Raw genomic sequence first — 11,466 nt, 5'->3', positions numbered from 1 at the left:
TAGGTACAACAAGTATAACATAGGAGGGAGAAGATCACAGATACTTCATGCAATTCATCTCAAAGATCGATCAAGATAAACAAAATTTAGGGAGACAAGGATTTCTTTTCTGATGTTCAAATGACAGGGATCCTCCACTCCGTCGATGTGCTCTAGAGAACTAGATCTCGATTAACCCTTTGCCTCATCAAGCAAAGATCCACGAAGAAGTCTTTGGCCTCCGAGCAGGAACCAGTGAAACTTGCTCTACCAAGACAACCTCCGAGCAGCCAGCTCGGAATGTCCTCCAAGTTTGAAGGCGAACTCTACTCTCATACACCTGCCCAGGTCAAAGTACAGCTTGAGCAAGCTCGAGGGTGACACTTAACCGTCTAGGAGATCACCCTCCAAGAGTAATAAACACCAAACAGTAGCCCAACGATAATCCCTAAGTGCTTAGGTCCTCCTAGCTCGCTCACCAGCATCAAACCTCACGACCACCCAAGAAACACACTCAAATCACTATGGGAGCCTAAGAACTAGATGGCAGAGGTCAAGAAACACTAGGAGAAGCTAGCAGATAGAGACGCAAAATTGGAATTGTTAAAGGAGCACAGGAGGGGGAGGTAGGAATATATACCCACTCCATGATGTCATGTAGCCGTTACTCACATCTTTGAACTAGAAAGATGTCTGGAAATTCTAGACAGAAATGTCAGGAACTTATTCTGACCAACATTTAGGGACATGCAGAAAAACAGGGGCCTAGAATTTCCAACCCAGACTTGTGCAAGTGTTGTGCAAATGTGTCTCTTATCTAGACACCTTGAGCACATGAATAGACGGATGCAACCATTTGGTATCCCCTGATAGTATGGCTTTTAATAGGCTGAAAAGTAAAAAAGATATTTAAATAAGCTCCGAGTCCTTGCGCCGATTTGCATCATGTTTGTACAGGTCTCCAAGCACACTTAGGCTACTTTCGTTATTTTGTGTTCCCAACATAGCTACTGTGCACGGAAAACGGAACAATCTATTATATCGTGATTAATTAAGTATTAACTATTTTTAAAAAAATAGATCAATATGATTTTTTAAGCAACTTTTTGTAAAAAACGCACCGTTTAGCAGTTTGAAAAGCGTGTACGCGGAAAACGAAAGGGGGAGTTGGGAACACAGCCTTACATATTTTTTACATATTTTTTAAAATGTTAGTTGATGTGTCTGTTTGTGTGATATAGGATATATTCTTCCGAATAGTCCCACAAAATGAACTACGACACAGGTGATGCATGGACGGCTTTACATTCTTATTATTACCTTTACATAGTTTCATACAACATATACATATATAGAGGCATCCATGCATGCATCCATCCCAGTTGTCCGGCATGCATTTGCTTATTTATATGCCATCTCACAAACCCACAACACACACACTCATAACTCACAACACATTTGTTTAACTATATATATATCGGCCGTCCACAAGCACACACACACTGCACTAACAAACACAGAGGTATATATTCTTGGGTTAATTTAATTTCTTCATCTCATGTGTGGGAGCATGAGTTGAAGCAGTAGTTGAAGCAGAGGCCGGTGCACTGCTGGTAGACGCTGTACTGGCACTGACTGCAAGCCTGTGGCCCTGCGAGGCTGCAGGCCTTGCCGCACGCCGAGATGGGCGCCGGCCTGCACGACGAGGCGCAGCTCTGATTGCAGATTGAGTGGCAATCCCGCTGCTGCGCCTCCACGGGTGGGATACTGACGAGCACGACGGCGGCGCAAACGGCGGCGACGACGACTAAAACGACGGTGCGGATGGAGGCCATTTTGTGTCAGCTTATGAGCTAGAGAGGGGAAGAAGAGGCAGGAAAGCTTAGGTTATGGTTATTGATATATAGTGCTCTACTACTGGTGCTGCATGACCAAGGATTGAGCAGCAATGTGCTATTTATAGGAGCCAACATATACAAGAATGTTATATGTATGGATAGTAGTTTTATGTATTGTTTAGATTCCACCCCAAAATTTTTTACTATGTCACATCGAACATTTGAACACCTGCATGAAATATTAAGTATAGGCTAAAAAAATAACTAATTACACATATTGCGACTAATTTGCAAGATGAATCTTTTAAGCCTAATTGCTCCATGATTGGATAATGTGGTGCTACAGTAAACATTTGCTAATGATAGAATAATTAGGCTTAATAAATTCGTCTTGCGCGCGGTTTCCTGATGGATTCTGTAATTAGTTTTTTTTATTAGTACTTGAACACCCTATATAATACCCGATGTGACACGCTAAAACTTTACACCTCAATAGTTGTTTTGGGAGTATATGTAGATGTGACCTGCCCCTTGTTACAAGTTTACTTTTGGTTGGTTATATTCAACAGTGTTGATTCAACGTTAGTTGCTTCACTCCTCAAATTGCAGCAAGTTGACTTCCCTGCTCAAATTTGAACATTTGACTTCACTTCTCGAATTAACTAAAACAAGTTGATTCACAACTTAGTATATATAGCTGGATAGGTCACAGTTTCGTGGCAATTGTTGTTGTCAATAGAACATCGGAGCTTATGGCAGTCTTTGCTGGGTATGGCCTCTTCAAATAGTTTGTGGTATTTGTTGGATTGTGTTCGTCCCACACAACAGATATATATGCATTTATAAATATGTCTATTTTATACACTTGGATCTTTTGGAAGTCTAAATAACATTTCTAGACTCCAAAATTGTGATCTTTTGTTTCGACGGACCATTCCTCTGAAACAATTGCACTAATATAAAAGTCATTTATTCGTTAAAAAAAATATAAAAGTCATTTGTCCATAAGCTAGCTAGGCTTTTATTTTCACGAGCGGCCCAAAAAGAAACCGCATATAAAAATAGTTGAGATTGTGTTAGGTTATATAGACCATCAAGTGAAAACCTATTTTTACAGATGAGTTCTTTTGGGCATAGCATATCTATTTTTACGGCACGAAAAACATGATCTTCATGTGTGTTTTATTGCTTGTAAAAATGGGGTGATTTTTATAGGTCATTCTTATAAGGAACATATAGTTGAAAAAAATCGTCATTAAAATGGAAGTAATACATAAAAAAAAATCTATATTTGACATGATTTCGATATAAAAATTGTGTATCCTCCCACTCCTCAATCTCCCCGTGCCGGTGACCACACAGCTTGCGATTGAGGAGTGGGGAGGATAGGCGATTTTCATATTTTTGCAGTGTGAAAATTAAATCATATATTTTTCACAGTTTTCATGTGAAAATCATATATTTTTCACAGGCACGCAGACAAGTTACGTCGTCCGACTGCAAAAATATTTTTCAGCGCTAAAAAGAACGTAGCTGACGCCCGCTCGTTGGCTAGCGTCAGCTTCCAGCCCCTCCAATGAAATACACAAACTTACCAAATCAAAATAATAGCAAATTCCTGAACTTCCGATCAAAACATCACATCACAAGTTTTGATTGAACAAGTTTTGGCACAGCTCCAGCGCCAGCTCCACCCCTCCTGGAGTTAGATCTCAGCCAAACAGTTTCAGCTCCACTAAAACTGGGAGTGGAGTTGGGTGGGGCTCTATCACAAAATGTACTAGAGTTGTGGAGCTAGGTTTAGGCAGCTCCACAACTCCACTCCAGACTCAACTCCTAGAGCAATATCTAGGAGTTGGAGCTGTACCAAACAGGCCCTAGAACTCAACTCAGCAATAATATATACGGAGTAGAACTCAACTTCAGGGAACAAGGTCCACGTCCTTGCTGCAGAGCTGTTGTTTGTACCGCCGCCGCCGCTTATTGTAGTCGCCAAACCTACTGCTTTGCACGCACGCAGCAGAGATCCTTGAGGTAGATAGGTAGTTGATGTGCTCGGAGTGTTTGTTGATGAGGTCACTGAGGCGGCACTCCCCTCTAGGTACTCGAGTTGGTCGTCCTTGACCTTGAGGATGGTGATCTTGGTGCCGCGGCCGAGGCATTCACTGGTGGTGTCAAGGGAGACGATGAAGGAACCCCTAACTTGCGAGCCCAGATGCACTGTACATCATCGTTGTGCTTGGTGGTGTCGATGAGGATGGCCTCGACGATAACGACGATGATGAAAAAGCCCTAAGGGTGCAGATCCGGGCTCCCGAGGCTCGGCAGCGGTGGATCCGCGCTCCTTCGCTCACTATTGCAGAGCAACCACCTCCAAACCTCACCACTGGGGTAGCTAGAGAGGATGAGGACGGGGATGGTGTAGAAAGAGGAGGAAGGGTGAGACTTATTGTTTGCGTGGGAAAATAAAACCTATTTTTTTATTTAGACTTCTTAAGCAATCGCTTACTTACAGGTTTAGACCTAGACCACATGGTTTTTTTTGTCAAATTTTTCATGCCCCGCCAACAAAAAATAAAACCCTTACTATATATATATTATAGTTGGGTTTAAAATTTTATACATAGGTGACATAAGATTGTAAGTATATGTAAAATTTATTTTGGGTTTTGGTTTTTAAGATTTTTTAGTTGGTTACGTATGCATTAATTATTGAGTATTGTCATAACTTAGTCCATAGGGTACATGCATGCCGAGACCCACAAATTAACCATGCACGCGGGCTGCTTATATTCATATTAGTACTAACTTTATAATATACATCCGGCTTATTTATTTTTAGCCATTACAAAACATCACGAACGACAGGTCGGTTCATCGGCAATCCAACCACACACCACACAGCACATACATATATTTACTAACTTATTTCCACAATCACCCAATCATCTGTGGTGGGTATAAGCCTCATCACTGCTCAATAATCAGTGATAAGAAAAATCTGTATCCGTGATAAGTCATCTGTGACGGTTGATACGTTTAACTTACTATACATCACAGATGACTCACCTATGTATCTCTTACCACCCTGTCTCCCTATGCAAGCATGGGGAGAAACAGTGGATGAAGCATAAACTGGTGCAATTCTGGTATACACACTGCCTATAGATGGCCAAAAGACCCGCCCGGCACGGCCCGGCCCAGGCACGGCCCACCAGCCATCGGGTCGGCACGGCCCAATTGGCACTTCGTGCCGGGCCGTGCCGGGCCGGCCCGAAGGCGCGGGTGGCCCATCGTGCCTTTTTTTAAATAAGTCTATTTTCCGTCCCTCCTCTTTGGGCTGTGACATATGTATAGCGAAAATAAGTCTATTTTTCGTCCCTCCTCTTTGGGTTGTACGTATATATAGTGAAAATAAGTCTATTTTCCATCCCTCCTCTTTGGGCTAACATATATATAGCTAAAATAAGTCTATTTTACATCCCTATTCTTTCGACCGTGGCATATAATATATCTATTTTTACTTCCTATTGTTTATGTGTCGGGCTTGGCCTGCAGCCCATCGTGCCGTGCCGGCCTGGCTGGGCCGGGCTGGCCCAACGTGCCGGTGGAGAAGCCCAGGCACGGCCCGGTGGTCGGGCCAGGCCGGCACGGGCCCGACCCTTGACGGGCCGTGCCGTGCTTGGGCCGGGCCAAAACGCCCGTGCCATGGGCCGGGCCGTTGGGTCTCGGGGCTTTTGGCCATCTATAACACTGCCCACACAGCTGTGAGGCTGGAACCCTGCAGGGCGTGCTGCACGCCGAGATGGGCGCAGGCCTGCATGACGAGGCACAGCGCTGATTGCAGATCCACCTGCAGTCAGGCTGCTGGCCGCCCTCAACTGTTGACAGGACGAGTGCGGCGGTGAAAACGGCCGCGACGATGCCTACAACAATGACGCGGCTGGAAGCCATTATATTGTTCTTTCTCCAATCCGTTCTAAAACATAATTTGGTGTCATGAAAAAAAAAACAACTATACAGTTCGCTAGGAAATTGTGAGACAAATCTTTTAAGCCTAATTGCACTATGATTTGATAATATGATGCTATAGTAAATATTTGTAAATAACGGATTAATTAGGCTTAATAAATTCGTCTCGCAGTTTCCTGGCGGATTTTTATTATTAGACTACGTTTAATATTTTAAATGTGTGTTTGTATATCCGATGTAATATTTAGGGGCAAAATTTTTTTGCCAACTAAATAGGCCTTAAATGTGGGAGAGGGCAGAACAGTGGTGCCCTAGGGAGGATAAGAGTCTGCTAGGGGATCGGACTAATGGACGACGCGTCTTAACATTGACAATCATGCATTTTGATCAGGCCGCCATCATGGAAAGGAGAAAAATGTCTATCGAATAGAGTTTTTCTGCTACCAAATAGGGATGGTAAATCAAGTTTATATTGGGATGATTTATGGAATGGAAGTGTCAGAGCCTTACAATTTACAAGAGCATGTTCTTATTCCACAAACAAGACAGATTCAATTTATAAAGCTGTTAATAAATCTCTTGCACAAAAATATGCTTCGCCGTACTGTCCCGGCAAACTTATGAAGAGGTTACTCAATTGCAAAGTCAGGATGCTTCCTCTGAATTTACCCATGATAAAGATGAATGGAGATATATATGGGGCAATGCTAGTTTCTCTTCTCAAAAGGTCTATATGCTATGAATTTTATGGGAGTGCAGCCACCAGAATACTTTTTTTTTTTTTTTTGAAAACGCCACCAGAATACTTGAAATGGATTTAGAAAAGCAAATGTTCTATGAAAATTAAGGTTTTCAGTTAGTTATTGCTCATTGGCCGTCTAAACACTGGAGATTTGCTAGATAGAATGAAGTATGCACTTGAAAGAACTGATCATACTTGTGTCCTCTGTAATCATCAGATAAGAGAGACTTATATGCATCAGTTCTTTGAGTGTTCTTTTAGAAAGGAATGTTGGCATAAGCTTCAATTTTTTTAACACATCTGTTGGTCCCGGATCAATGCTTCAGCAGGCTGCAAATTAATCTCTTCCAACAGTCTCATCTCATTGAAAAGATACTTTATGCAGCTTGAAATATTTAGAAACAAATAAATAGGTTCAACTTTCAGCAAGTAACACCTTCTATTCAATCTTGGAGCCTCTTTTTAAAAAGGACATCCACCTTTTTGTTTTTAGACTTAATCTTTTTGTGAGATCGATCTATATATTGTATCTTTGTGGCTTGGAACGCTGTAATTATTTTTATTACAGGTATTAATTGTGGAGGCTTCCCCTATGGTCTTGGTCAAAATAATAGAGTTGAGGAGAATGTTGTGGATGGGGTCAAGTTAAGGATTATAGAGCATTGTCCTTGCCGATCGTGCTGGCTAGCACTGCCTAACACCAACCAACCACGCACTATCTTCGCCACCCAACAAGAATTACCCACCGCTTACCCCTTTGCTTTTGCATGCTAGTCGGATCCTTAGAGCAAGTATACTATTGTAGGCTATAAACCAACTATAAACTTATGTAGATTAAAGAGAATTTAAAAAATGGAGAAAGTTAGCTCTTATACAAGAACTAGCTATTCACATACTTCAAAATAAATATATTAAATACATAGGTGAGAGATAGAGAGAGGATGAGAAAAAAAAGATAACCTTGTAGCTCACTTATTATATATGTTAACTATTTAATATAAGCTTTTTTTAGGGGGAAACTATTTAATATAAGCTATAAGCTCATAGTTGGCTCCATTATTAAACTTGCTGAAGCCACCTATGAGCTTCTAGCTTATATTAAAGTTAACATGTTAATAAGTGAGCTACAAGGTCACCTCTATCGGGTCCCCTCCTCAACCAGGCTTGCCCTCATGCTTCGTGTAAACTCCAGTTACCGCCCTTACCTGGCAGTGAATCATGTTCCTATCCTCATCCTCGATCTGCGTACTCACCAGACCTTGTGTAGAGGGAAGGGGATAAGAGAGGTCAGTGGTATGTGAGCAAATAAAAACATGTCTGGTTTGCATCCAATTAATTGTAAAGCGAATGACATTGAAAAATTCAGGATGAATAATATCACATATTCATAAAATGGACTTTTTCTTATTTGAAATGTGAGAAAATGTAAACAAATACCTTTTTTCTGGCCGTGTTTATAAATCCCCATCTCTAGACCACTCGAATATTCAATCAAACACTCATTTAGTTATAGATCCACCGACATTACATTTTTCTTTTACATGCAAAGCATTCGTTTCCATTGTTATAATGACTCGTGACAATTGACTTGGAACAAAGTAATTATCTATAGAGTGAATTGTACTATGCACTAATTTAGTAATTTTGATTTCCTAAGTTACATTGGATTAGGTATTAGCCAATTAATAATGTAACTTTAGACTAGGTTTTTTGTTAACAATGTTTGAACTTCTTCCTCCTCTCATGTCGCCTCGCCTCTACCAATGTCAAGCGTTCTAGTTGCAGCAGATGGACTCCCATTACTTGTGGGCATCGTGGAAGGTCATAAGTATACAACTGTAAATCAGGATGAGACCTCACCTCGCAAACTATTTCCTCTATTTCATATTATAAGTCACTAGTCAAATCTTTTCAAATTTACTAAGTTTATAGAAAAATATAGCAATATTTCCAACACAAAACGAACATATTATCAAAACATATTCAATGTTACATTTAATGAAACCTGTCCATATTATATATGGGGTAAGGCCTATATAGAGATTAATTCCTAGGAAAATCACAAAGGCCCACCTCATTGTCTATTGTTCAAGTTATGAGTAAGTGTTGCATGTAGTTCTAGATGGATGTTCAATCTTAACCAGTCTCTGTCAAATTGTTGGTATATAAACAGTACGTTAAAAAAAGGCAGATCTCTATATGACTTTGAGATTTGGTGTGGATTGTTGAAATTTCCAGTGGGCTAAGGCCCATATGGAGATTAATTTTTAGAAAAAAAAAATTACAAAGACCCACCTCATGAGAAGGGTTGCATCTGAACATTTAGAATCACCTTGCTTATTGTAAGAAAGAGAGATATCCTTATTAGGGATAGTGCTCTCCTAGTCACTTGAGCCATATGTGGTAGAACGAACTAGAAGATCTCGCCTCGCCTCTCCAGGCTAGACGCATATGCAACATGCGTGTGCGTGGTCCGTCAAAATTGGCACCTCATGCTTGCGCAGACGCGACTTCCTTTTGTAGTTTTGTTTTGTTGCAAAAATGAGTGTTTGTTTTTGAAAACTTAAACACACCGGGTTATCCAGTGCGTGGAGTGGATTGGTTATACGCGACTTATCTGGTTCGGTTATGCGTTATAGAGATTGTGCTGGCATCCTAATCATGTGTGTTGTTATCTCTATATAAACCGAGCCGTCACATCTAAGCAATATACATGAAAACAATCTAAGATTTGCATCCTCCTCTATACTGCGCCATCGTTCGTCGTCTACTATGTCTTGCCCGTATGACGTGGACAGGCGATTGGGCGAGCAGGCTCTGGAACGTTCTCCTTCTCCCATCCTGCATCGGTGCTTTTATACTTTCGGTTGAATGTCCTGTCAGCTAACACGATCACACGTCGGATGCATGCAGGCACTAAGGTGGTGTTCTTTTCTCCTGAAGATGAAGATTAAGTTTTTTACACAAAACGAGGTGATATTAACGTATGATTGATTGAGTTTTAATTATGACAAACTTGAAAAATAAATTAATATGATATCTTAGAGTAACTTTCATATAGAAAGTTTTTGCGCGAAATATACCGTTTAGCAGTTTAAAAAATATATAAAAAAATCTTAATCTTCATCCAACTCTTATTGGAGAAAAGAACGGGACCTAAATCCTGCTTTGTTGGCTAGCTGAGCCACCTGGTGTGGTGTCCTGGATGGACGACCCATGGATGCATGATGCACACCGAAGTCAAGGTTGCTGCTTGGTAGCGAAGGAAGAATCAAGTAAAGGTGATAACAAGGCTATCTTTCATCCTCTTTAGGAGCATTTTCTTTTCAGAAAGACAAACCGTCCTCCTTTCATCTGCGCGTTCATATTACTATCGGAGAAGAAATGCTTTTCTATCTTGCAGGTTTAATTACGTAGCGGACGTCTTTGTGAAGAAAATACTATGATATTTAATAAAGCCAAATTGCATGTTCCAATTGGTTGTGATTTTTGTCCGAGTAATTATCTTGACTATTGTAATATAACAAGTTCCAAGATACGTGCTGCAAAATATGTATCTAACCTTAACCAAATGAATGATTGCTATAAGGAGAAAAGATTAGAATTAGGTTGGTTCACAATATGTATAACATGTATGTTGTATTTTTTACCAAATATTTTTTTTTCAATAATAATTATATTTATGACATTTATATATCTAGTGCATTGTATTTCTCTAACCCTTATTTTGTTTATAACATGATATTTAGTCAAAATGAGAAAACAATATATCTACTATATCACCAAATTGTCATCTTGCAAAAATGATACTTATAAAATGATATATATCCTACCATCAAAAACTATATAAACAAGGTATTTTACACTTGTAAAAAGTATAGTATAACGTAAACATCGTGCATGTTACATTTTGTTAGCACCTAATATACTTGCCCTAAGATTCGTGCAAGCTACATATAGGGTGCGGATTGTGGGTACATGTGATATATATACACACACACAAGTGCCTGTTTAGTTCGCGAACAACAATTTTTAGCGTATCACATCGAATATACGGACATATATTTAAAGTATTAAGCGTAGTCTAATAACAAAACAAATTATAAATTCCGTCTGGAAACTGCAAGATGAATTTATTAAGCCTAATTAATTTTTCATTAGCAAATATTTACTATAGCACCATGTTGTCAAATCATGACGCAATTAGGCTTAAAAAATTTGTCTCGCTATCTACATTTAATTTATGTAATTAGTTTTTTCCATATTTAATACTTGCATGTGTCTAAATATCCGATTTGATATGGCGAGAAATTTCTGTTTGAAAACTAAACATGGCCTAAGGCGAAGGCTGGACCCATTTTAGTCCTGACCTGGAGCACTGGAGAGGAGAAGAAATTAAGCAGCTTCTTCCATTCAGTCAAAGGTCGATCCATCGCGATTCTTCCATGGACGTCGACGAGCTTTTGTTGGTAGCAATCAGCCATATGGAAACAACGAAGACGATGGCGGCGGGGTTGTCAGGATATCGGACGAGGTGGACGCCGCGGAGATTCAGCTCCAAGAGATAATCATGTCGTCCGCCATGGCGGCCACCGCTGCGGCGGCGGCGGCACAGCGGTAGTGTGTTAGTGATACGCATGTGTGAGTTAGTATGCTTAGTGAAAGCGGGATGAGTCTACGGATTGAGCGTCCAATCGGTTTACAGAAAAATCGGACGCTGACGTCGCGCCCGATTTATGTGTAAAATATTTTAAACTGATTTTTCTCTTAAATTACTTATCCAAATCATGAGCCGATTGCATCATTAAATTCGTTGTAATTAAATCTTCAAAACAAGACCACGCATTGATATATTCCGACAAAAATTTTTTTAGCTTATTATTGAATTATTTTTAAATGTTGCACGATGTTCCACTAGGTATATCGGAATTGTTT

This window comes from Oryza glaberrima, chromosome 9 (genome assembly GCF_000147395.1).
Source record: "Oryza glaberrima chromosome 9, OglaRS2, whole genome shotgun sequence".
In the NCBI taxonomy this organism is placed as follows: Eukaryota; Viridiplantae; Streptophyta; class Magnoliopsida; order Poales; family Poaceae; genus Oryza; species Oryza glaberrima.
The sequence above is the reverse complement of the archived record's forward strand: the minus strand, read 5'-3'. Positions refer to the sequence as shown.